We start from the raw sequence: 9,750 nt of genomic DNA, 5'->3' as shown, positions 1-9,750 counted from the left end.
AAGGTGTTGGATAGGAAGTCACGATTGCCAATCACTTTAGAATACTGAACGAAACTTGACTAGCTTGTTCTTTGGTTGGTTGGGATAGAAGATGGAGGTTACATTAAGAAAACAACCATCGAATTTAACTGGGTGCATCAAAAAGGGCTACCTCTTGCAAAGTGTCATGTAATTTTTATTTCCTTGTTTTTGTATCAAAAGTTTCTCTATCAAAAAAAAAAAAAAAAAAACGATGTATATATTCAGAAAAAAATATCAGAAAAAATACCAAAAAAAAATCAAGTATTTATCAATTCCATCATCTCTTGTTCCAAAATAAAAGAGATTGTCAATGTAAATAAGAGTCATGTAAATAGTATTTTTGTTGTTTCTTGTAATAAGCAAGGAAGGGTGTATGCCATTGATGTACAACGCGAGAAATTGTGAAATACCTCCAACTCATTCACAATTCTCGTAAAGTCCGGACAGCTAGCTAGATTTCGACCTCAGTTCTTAGCCTGAGAAACTATCTCTTGGTGATTAGTAGTCATAACTTCAGATCTTTCTTTACACATGTGTAGATACACTTTACACTCTTATCACATGTCCTTATTTGTTATCAGTGCTAGGATTGTGCCTTGATAGCTAGATTGACATCTCCATTTTGCTGTGAGCTTAAACTGTTTTGCACATGTCACATTTGACGGAATGAGCTTATATTTTGTCCTTAGGTTTGTAGGTACTCTGGCAAACCTTCACGAGACTTCAACTCGTCCACTAGGGACACTTAGTGGTTTAAAAGGCTTAGTGCATACGCTAAATGCATTCGAGAGACCAGCGACAGTGGTATAGTAGGATTTCCTTAGTTTGTTTTTACTTGAGGACAAGTAAAATTCAGGTTTGGGGGTATTTGATGAGTGCTAAATAGTGCATATTTATATATTTTTGTTGGCATTTAACTCATCTTTTGCGCATTAATTCTACATTTTATCCCATATTCTGTATTTTCATTGTTTCAAGAATAAATATTTTTCTTACTTAATTTTATATTTTTAGGTAATAAATAAAGTCTGGATGAATTGCGGAGCAAAAAGAGCAGAAAAGTAGTAAAAAGCCGGGAGGAATTACGCGAGGAAGCCGCGAAGAATGTTGTGCACAAGACCAAGAGGGTAGAAATGGGCTCAAGAAGGAAGAATTGTTCTTAAAGAAGTTATGGGCCTGGCATACCCAAGGCCCAAAACCCTTTCTCAAACCCATTTTACTACCCAAGCCCGTCTCGGATTTCAGCCGTCAGATTGAAGCCTCTCAGCATCCTACGGTCGCTCCATCATCGCACATCAATCTCCGAAGCTCCCGCTTTACATCGCAACCGATCTCCATCTTGGGCCGTCCATTTCGTTGTATTCCTCCATCCGACGGTCGCTACCCATAGCCTCCCATCTCATCGTTGGATCCACCTACCATCGTCACATCCTACGGATCAGCTCGCCAAACATCGACTCAGATAATCCCGCCTCACACCCTAGCACCAAAGCCTATACTACCACCCAAACACCCCCTTCTTCCCAAAACTCGATCTCATCTTCCTCCACCCGACCACTTCCAGAACCACCATCACCTGCAACTCTCTGCAACACCACCAGACCTCGAGCTCCACCACCACCACAAACACCCGACAACACCACCATCTCCATCAACAGACAACAAAGCCCATCCCCCTATTTCACCCATTTCATTAACTCTACTCACTGTTAGGGTTCTGAAATGAGAGAAGTAGGGTGATGGTAACTGAGTTCATAGCAGAAGAAAGTATGGGTGATTCACAGCAAATAGCAGAAGACAGCATGGGTCGAGCAGATTTTGGGAGTTGTAAGTCCAATTTTTTGTATTTCAGAAAACCTAATTTTCTGTTTTTGGGGATTACCATTAGGTTGAGTGTCTGATATAAAAACTGGGTACTGTGTAATATTGTGGAGGGAGAGGGGAGACCCAAGTTATTTCAGTGAAAATTTCTCTATCAATTGATTGTTCTGTGTTCTGTCTCTGTTGCATTTCTCATGAACACCAACTCTTAGTATCATGTTAGGCTCTCTAATCATGAACTAAGCATCTTAACTGGGGTTAAGATGAAACCCTTAGCCTTAATATTAGAATGTGTGTCTATTGCTACTGATGTATGATCATTATCACTGTGTAGGATATAATTTTTGTGTTGAACAACATGTTGCTTTCACCTAGAATGTCAAGCATCCTAGGTAGTTAGAATTCCCCTATGTATGTTCACTGACTCTAAATTGCTTGTTATTGTGTTTTGATTAGTTGTGCTTTAAACAGACAACTAATGCTTGCCTTGATTGAGTGATTGGAGGTAATCTATCCACTTAAAGAAGCTGAGTAGTGCATTGGTTCACATGCTAGTATGGGCTGAGAGGTGAATTCTTAAACTCTAGTTTCTCATTCACCTGATTCATCATATCCTTATTACTGTTCAGAATTTTTACCCTTTTCATTTGCCTGTTTATCTTCAGTTATCTTTGTAACTTTGCTTCAATCTCAATGATTGAATTAGTGTAATGTCCTGCCTCCAAGTCTGCTCTTCAGTTAATGAGAATGATTGGTATCAATGATTAATGATTAGTTCTCCAGAAATAAATGCTAGTATTAATGTTTAGTCAGTGGTTAATGATTAATGTTAATGTTTAGTTAATGTAAATGATTAGTAGTTAGTAATTAATGCTTTAGGAATAAATACTGTGTTGATTTTGATGCTAACCTGAAGTCAATGCAGTGGAGGTTTAATGTTAGTGGAAAATTAATGTTAGTCTGTCTAATAAATGCTAGTTCTGTTTATGATTGAGAAGTTAATGCTAGCTCAGTTAATAAATGATAATGGTTGTGAATTTAATGCCTGTTCTGTTAATGGTTGTTAGTGAAGAATAAATGCTAATTCTGTGTAATGATTTGGAAGTAATAACTGCTAATGATTAGTTCTGTTGAATGCTAATGATTAGTTCTGTTTAATGTCACAATAAGAAAGATCACACTTGCTCCCCCTTGTCCCTGTGGAACTGACCTGTGCTTGCCCTGTGTTGCTTGCCGACACTGTGCACTTGCAGTAGAATTTTTAGGACTACGTTTCTTAGTCACAACAATCACCAACAGTAGTTATCCCATCACCAAACTAGTTGTTATGTCCAGATCCGTTACCAACAACACCTCCATCTACTCCACGAACACCTCTTTTTTCTTTTTTTCTACTTTTTTGTTCAAATCTATCACCAACAGTAGCTTCGCCACCATCAAAACAGTCGTTGTGTCCAGATCCGCCACCAACAACACCTCCGTCTCCTCCACTAACACCTTCATCACCTTCTTCTCTTTCTACATCCTGATTTTTCATCAACAACATCGTTCCTCTTACTTTTGTTTTTTCCCACCACCACATGTCTGATCCGCCATCAACACTATTTCTGTCTCCTCCTTCTATCATCTAAAACCACCACCAATACCTTCAAATCGGCCACCAACAACACCTCCTCCTCATTTTATCATCTAAAATCAACACTAGTACTTGCAGATCCGCTACCAACAACACCTCCGCCTCATCATTCAATCCTCTACAGTCACCACCACCACTACTACTTTCTGATGTTTCATAACCAACAAATAATGCTACATCTTCATCGTGGAAATCAATATTGTGCTGGGGAAATGACAGATTTATAATGAAACCAAAATTGGTTTCATCATATTCTGACAGTTTTAGTTGGTGAAAACAGTAAACTAATGATGAAACCAAATTTGGTTTCATCATAAACTTGCCTATATTCTATCATGAAACCAAAGATTTTAATGATGAAAATTAAGTTTATGATGAAACCAAATTTTGGTTTCACCTGATTTTTGGCTAGTTTATTTTGGCCTAACTTGGAAGTCGTCGTGTTTGTTTTCATCATTGAAGTTGTGTTGGTGAAAGGCAATATGTGGGAAAATGATGAAACCTAATTAGGTTTCATCGTATCTTTTTCATTTTGTTGAATATTGATCTCTATGAAACCAATTTTTGATGGCGAGACACAGGTGGATTGTTTTTTGTTGAAACTAGTTTTAGTTGAGGAGGTAATGGTTGTGGTGGTTGTGGTGGCGATGGGGGTGGTGCAGTTGATGGTGGTGGTAAGTTTCATCTTATTTTCATTTTTTCTTCATTCTCCTTTCTTATATGATGAAACCAAATTTGGTTTCACCTTATTTTTTCCTTGTGTTATTCGCCTTGACTTGGAAGTCGTCGTATTTGGTTTCATCATTGAAGTTGTGTTGGTGAAATGGAAATATGTGGAAAAATGATGAAACATAATTAGGTTTCATCACCGGCGACGATGGTGGTCGGTGGTGGCGGCGGTGGTGGTGGTCGGCGGTGGCGGTGGTCGGCGGAAGAGGTGGTGGTGGCGGTGGCCGTCATCGGCGGTGGTGGTGGTGGCGGTGGCGCGGTGGCTGTCGGAGGTGGCGGCGGCGGTTTGACGACGATGGTTATCAGTAATGGTGGCGCGTTGGAAATGGTGGTGGTCGGTGGTGTTGCTAGTTGGTGATTGGTTGTTGTTGGTGGTGAGAATATAATAAAAATTAAAAGTGGGGGTTGATTTCTGTTTTTGTTGGAGTGATTTAAACTACAACGGCAATATAGATAGTTTATGTTAAATGGAGTTTTTGTGAACTATTTGTTTTATTGGAGTATTTGTGAATGAACAGTGACACATTTAGTGTTGTAACTCGCGGACTATTTATACATTTCTCTTTATTGCAGATGGATTCAAATATAAGTCAGGTATGGTTCTCACTTATGACGAGGCTTGTAGCAAAGCAGCGGCATTTAAGCTGCAACATTGCGGAGTTGTAAAAGCCAGTGCCAGAAAATGAATGTTAATAAGAACTAAGAAGGGATGTATACATACAGTAACTTAGAGAAATTAAGATTCGATACCGCGACCTACGGCTAAAAAACCATGACCGGGTTCGACTTTTACCTCTAAAGACTAGGGGGATTTTAAAGTTCTTCGACATCGATGGAAGTTTGTTGAGAAGTTTCAGAGAGAAATTGAAGTTCCTCTTTGAATTCGTAAGAAATCGCGGTTGAAATTAGGGTTAAAGAAGTTCTTAAATCGCCGATGTCCATTAGAAAGTCATTTTCCCCAGCATCTATTGACAGCCGATTCAAGGGTGAGTAGGTTCTTCCATTAGAAAGCCATATTGTTTAAATTCATTGACTTAGGAATCTGAATTGTTGATTTTACTGGATTAGGATTTCGTTTTGCTCTCTGGATTAGAATTGTGGTGCTAAGTCTAATTAATCAGTAGAAATATTAATCTTTGTTTCCTTTGAGACATTCTTCAATCTGAAGTAATCTATTTGTACCAGTTTTCCATGAGAAAATCTGACATAGCAGCTTCATACTAGGTTTCTGATATGCATATTTATTAGCAAATTGTACAAAAACCGAGCATTGGCACAAAAGCTACCGAGATGGGTACTCTTGATACAAAAACATGTTGTTCTCTTATGATTCGTTGTAAACCCTAAATTGCCTAATAGTCTGCCTAGTAATTTTTGCTCACCTGGTGTATAATGAGATGTTCTGTAGTTTTGTGCATTACATATCATCCAATCAAGTGGAGGTCTGCCGGCCTTTTGATAGGGTTAATTCCATGCCTCAATCTGTTATTTTCTTTGCAAGTGAAGAACTTCACAGGGGGGTCATGCCATATCTCTAGAAAATCCTTGCTGCTTGCTTTTTGTATAGATTACTGATGTGTGACATATATCTTGGTTAACACTATTCTCGTTTTTCTGTCATAAGTAACAAAAATAACATCTACAAAACCGATCAGTCAGCCATGTGGTAAATATTTTCAATAAATTGTTTTCAGATAACAGGTTAAAATGACGTCCTTGGAGAACCCTTCTACAGTGAATTCTTTGGATTTCATCACAGAGTTTATAGAGGAGGAAGGACCAATAAAGACAAGTGGAAAGTGTAAGATGAAAACGTGGACAGTGGAAACAACTCATTTTACATTCCAATCCCAAGAAACCGATTCTTCACCGCCTGTACATCCAGGATGACCTCATTCATGCTGATCCGATCTGAAGGTAACTCTGAGGAACATATAACTCCAATTTGAATAATGGAAGCTAGAATTTGTCTCCTAGTATGTGTTTCTCTGTTTCTTCTTTCCGTTCCTGGCATCTGGAAATTGTTAATTTCGTTATTATGAAGATCTTCACCTTTTAATTCCAGAAGCAATCGTGAATCAACAATATCTAGAACTCGCTCGGGAAATGCATGCATCTTAGAGAAGTTATGAATATTTAGACCATCCTTAACATGTCATCAGTTGGTCTCTTTCCTGTGAACATCTCTAACAATAGGATCCCGTAACTATATACATCACCTAGTGTAGACACTTCATCACCCATTCCATATTCTGTTCAAACCAAAGAAAAGATTTGTCAGAAATTTTGTGGAACAAAATATTATTCATTCTAATTGAACTACTCACATAAATAACTTGGTCTTGTTATTTCATACCAGGAGAGACATAACCGATGGAGCCTTTTATTGCAATTGAACTTGCATCTTGTTCATTCAGCTGTTGGGAATTTCTGGAGCTGTGACGAAGGAACTTAGCCAAGCCAAAATCGCCCACATGCGCAGTTAAATCATCATCAAGAAGGACATTGCTTGGTTTCAGATCACAATGAACAAGGGGACATTCACAATCATGGTGAAGATAATTTAGTGCAGAAGCAACATCAATTGAAATGCTCAATCTTCTTTCTAGATTCAAATTCGTCTCTTGTAGTTGATCTGCATTGCGGATATCAGTTACAGCCGGATGCAGCCAATTCTCTAGACTCCCGTTAACCATGTAGTCAAAAACTAGAGCTTTGAAAGGAGTACCTTGAAAATCAGTACTGGAACAACATGTTACAATCTTGAGTAAATTTCTATGCCTAACTTTCCTCAGGGCATCACATTCAGCCATGAAACTCTTGGTTGCACCTTTTTGTTGAAGATGTAGAACCTTCACAGCAACAGGTTTTGATTCATCTTGTTGAACAATTCCCTTATACACCGAACCAAAGCTTCCGACACCAAGCAAGTTGGTAGAATCATTAAATCTATTGGTAGCTTTCAGAAGCTCATTGTAAGAAACTCCCATGTACTGGTTGCCTACGTCTGAAGTTGCCAAAGGAAGTTCTGTTTTTAGCCTCTTTCTCCAATGCATGTAGAGAGAAAACACAGCAAAATTTGAAAATAAAACTGCAATAATTATGCTAATTATTATGACTTTGACAGGCTTTGATTTTCCCTGTCTCTGCTCCATATTGGGATTTGTTGGGATGGAGCAATTCGACAGCTTCAAGTCAGGTATACCTCCACAAAGCTTGTTATTTCCATCCATATAGATTGCACTTCTGTTCTTAAACACTCGTTCTTTGGGAACCACTCCCTCTAGGTTATTATATGATAAATCCAATTTAATGAGCGTAAGATTTTCAAACCCTCTCGGTATTGTACCAGAAAAGTTATTGTGGGAAAGGCTTAATTCCTAAAGACCTTTCAAGGAAGTGATAGATGGAGGAATGTTTCCTTGAAATAAGTTTCCCTGCAGGTTTAGATATGTTAAGCATAAACACTCGCCTATGGTACTTGGAATTTCACCAGATAATTCAAGTACCCCAATGTTTTTCAAGTTACCTACTTCCAGCGGTAACGAACCATTAAATAAGTTATTACCTAAGTTTAGAGTAATTGATAAAGAGGAAAGTTGGAAAACTTGTTTCGGTATATTACCACCTAGTCTGTTGTTTTGTAACCACAAGTTCTGCAATGATGTATATTTCCCAAGACTTGATGGAATAAGACCTTTTAAGTTATTGGAGTCTAAAAACAGTCTGATCAGTCGTGTTAGGTTACCGATGAAGGGATTGAACCAGAGAATCTGTTTGTTCCTAAATCTAAGTTTCCCAAATTTTGCAGGTTCCCGGTGCCTGGAGGAATATTTCCTGCTAACTGGTTTAAACCCAAAAGGAGATTCGTTAAACCTACAAGATTTTGAATACCTGTTGGAATACTTCCATATAACTGATTATCTCGGAAATTTAGTGTGTCCAGGTTTTCGGTGAAATTGGCTATGGAGATAGGTAGCACACTCCCGAAATTATTGACGTCTAAATAGAGATATTTCAAACTGGTACAATTGATTATGGAATAGAGGAAGTTTAGATCATTAGCTTGTCCACTTCCAAGATCGTTATATGATAGTAGTAACCATTTAAGACTGTTCGAGTTACAAAGGTTATAAGGGACTGATCCAACTAACTTATTCATTCCCAATAGTAAATACTCAAGTCTAGACGAATTGGAAAATGAACTTGGAATGGTTCCAGTGAAATAGTTGCTTACAACCGAGAAATAAGTGAGATTTGGAAGTGTGAAACCAATATCAAAAGGAATACCACCATGTAGTTGATTGTCCAGCAATGAAAAGATTCCAAGTGATGAAATGTTATAGAGTGAAGAAGGAACGCTACCTGATAACCTGTTCGAATGCAGAACCAGGCTTTTCAGGCCTGTTAGTTGGCTTAGAGTGTCTGGGATTCTTCCCTCCAAATTGTTATTACCAAGACGAAGATGAGTAAAAGAAGTTGATGAAAGGTTACCCAATGAAGATGGAATCACTCCTGAAAGATTATTATTACCAAGCAACAATATTTTGAGATTCCTTAAGTAACCTAATTCATTTGGAATGCTTCCCACAAGATTGTTACGAGAAATATTTAGGTGTACGAGATTGGAGCAATGAGTAATGTTGTGGGGAATTACTCCTTCCAAGGAATTATTCGAAAGACCCAAGTGTTTCAATCGAAAAAGACGACCAACTTGCTGCGGGATTTCACCATTTAAACTGTTGTTGCTAAGGTAGATATCAATAAGAAAGCTTAAGTTTCCTATATGAGGAGAAATGAAACCTACCAATCTTTGTGATCGAAGATCAATCCCAGTGACTCTACTAGGATGAAGACGGCTACATGTAACACCTCTCCACTGGCAGAAATGAACTGAATCATTCTTGTTGTTCCAGGAACTCATTATTCCGAATGGATCTTCAGTGATTTCATTCTTAAATGCAATTAACGCCAGTCGGTCACTTGATGTGTTATCATCATCATTGATGGCAGCAAGGCAGTTGATATTCATGGACATATAAGAAGTGAAGAGAGTAGTAAGGCTGCATAGAAATAGTAATTGCATAGTACTGAAATTAAAATACTTTTGATGCTGTGGTAATAACTTCATCTCCATAACATGTGCAAATCAAGTAATTGAAAAAGGTATGCAAATCAAGTTTTAACTTGAACTGCCGGGTTACATAAGCTAATGGTGCTTAAAAGGAGTACGTGTCCTATAATCGTCCAAACGTAAAGAGACTTTATTAAAAGAAGGGAGCATCTGAAGTCTTGGTGATTAATGACTCTGGGGTCTAGGGTCTTGGTTTTTCAACCTGTAGACCCTAGCTTACAACCTTTTAGTACTGAGAAATCCCTATTGGTGGCCATCAGGGTCGAGGGAAAATCGTATGCCGGTGAAAAATTACGAAAGGATTAATCGGTCGTACATATATAACTATAGTGTTATAAATTAAGATGGCCTTGTATGTAAGATTTCTTCTATTTCTATAAATAATTAAATAGAGATATAAATTATCCGT

General features: G+C 38.0%; 1 long non-coding RNA gene and 1 pseudogene across 1 annotated transcript; one reads left to right on the top strand and one right to left on the bottom strand.

Moving 5' to 3' along the window:
• Positions 1-5,065: 5,065 nt before the first annotated feature.
• Positions 5,066-6,688, top strand: LOC113329519. Its single transcript, XR_003349923.1, has 3 exons — positions 5,066-5,193; positions 5,902-6,124; positions 6,567-6,688. It is a non-coding gene; the product is annotated as an uncharacterized LOC113329519 (long non-coding RNA).
• On the bottom strand, positions 5,796-9,415 carry LOC113329518 (annotated as a pseudogene).
• Positions 9,416-9,750: the final 335 nt, after the last annotated feature.

Source organism: Papaver somniferum, unplaced genomic scaffold (genome assembly GCF_003573695.1).
Source record: "Papaver somniferum cultivar HN1 unplaced genomic scaffold, ASM357369v1 unplaced-scaffold_117, whole genome shotgun sequence".
In the NCBI taxonomy this organism is placed as follows: domain Eukaryota; kingdom Viridiplantae; phylum Streptophyta; class Magnoliopsida; order Ranunculales; family Papaveraceae; genus Papaver; species Papaver somniferum.
This window is presented reverse-complemented; position numbering and strand designations above follow the sequence as displayed.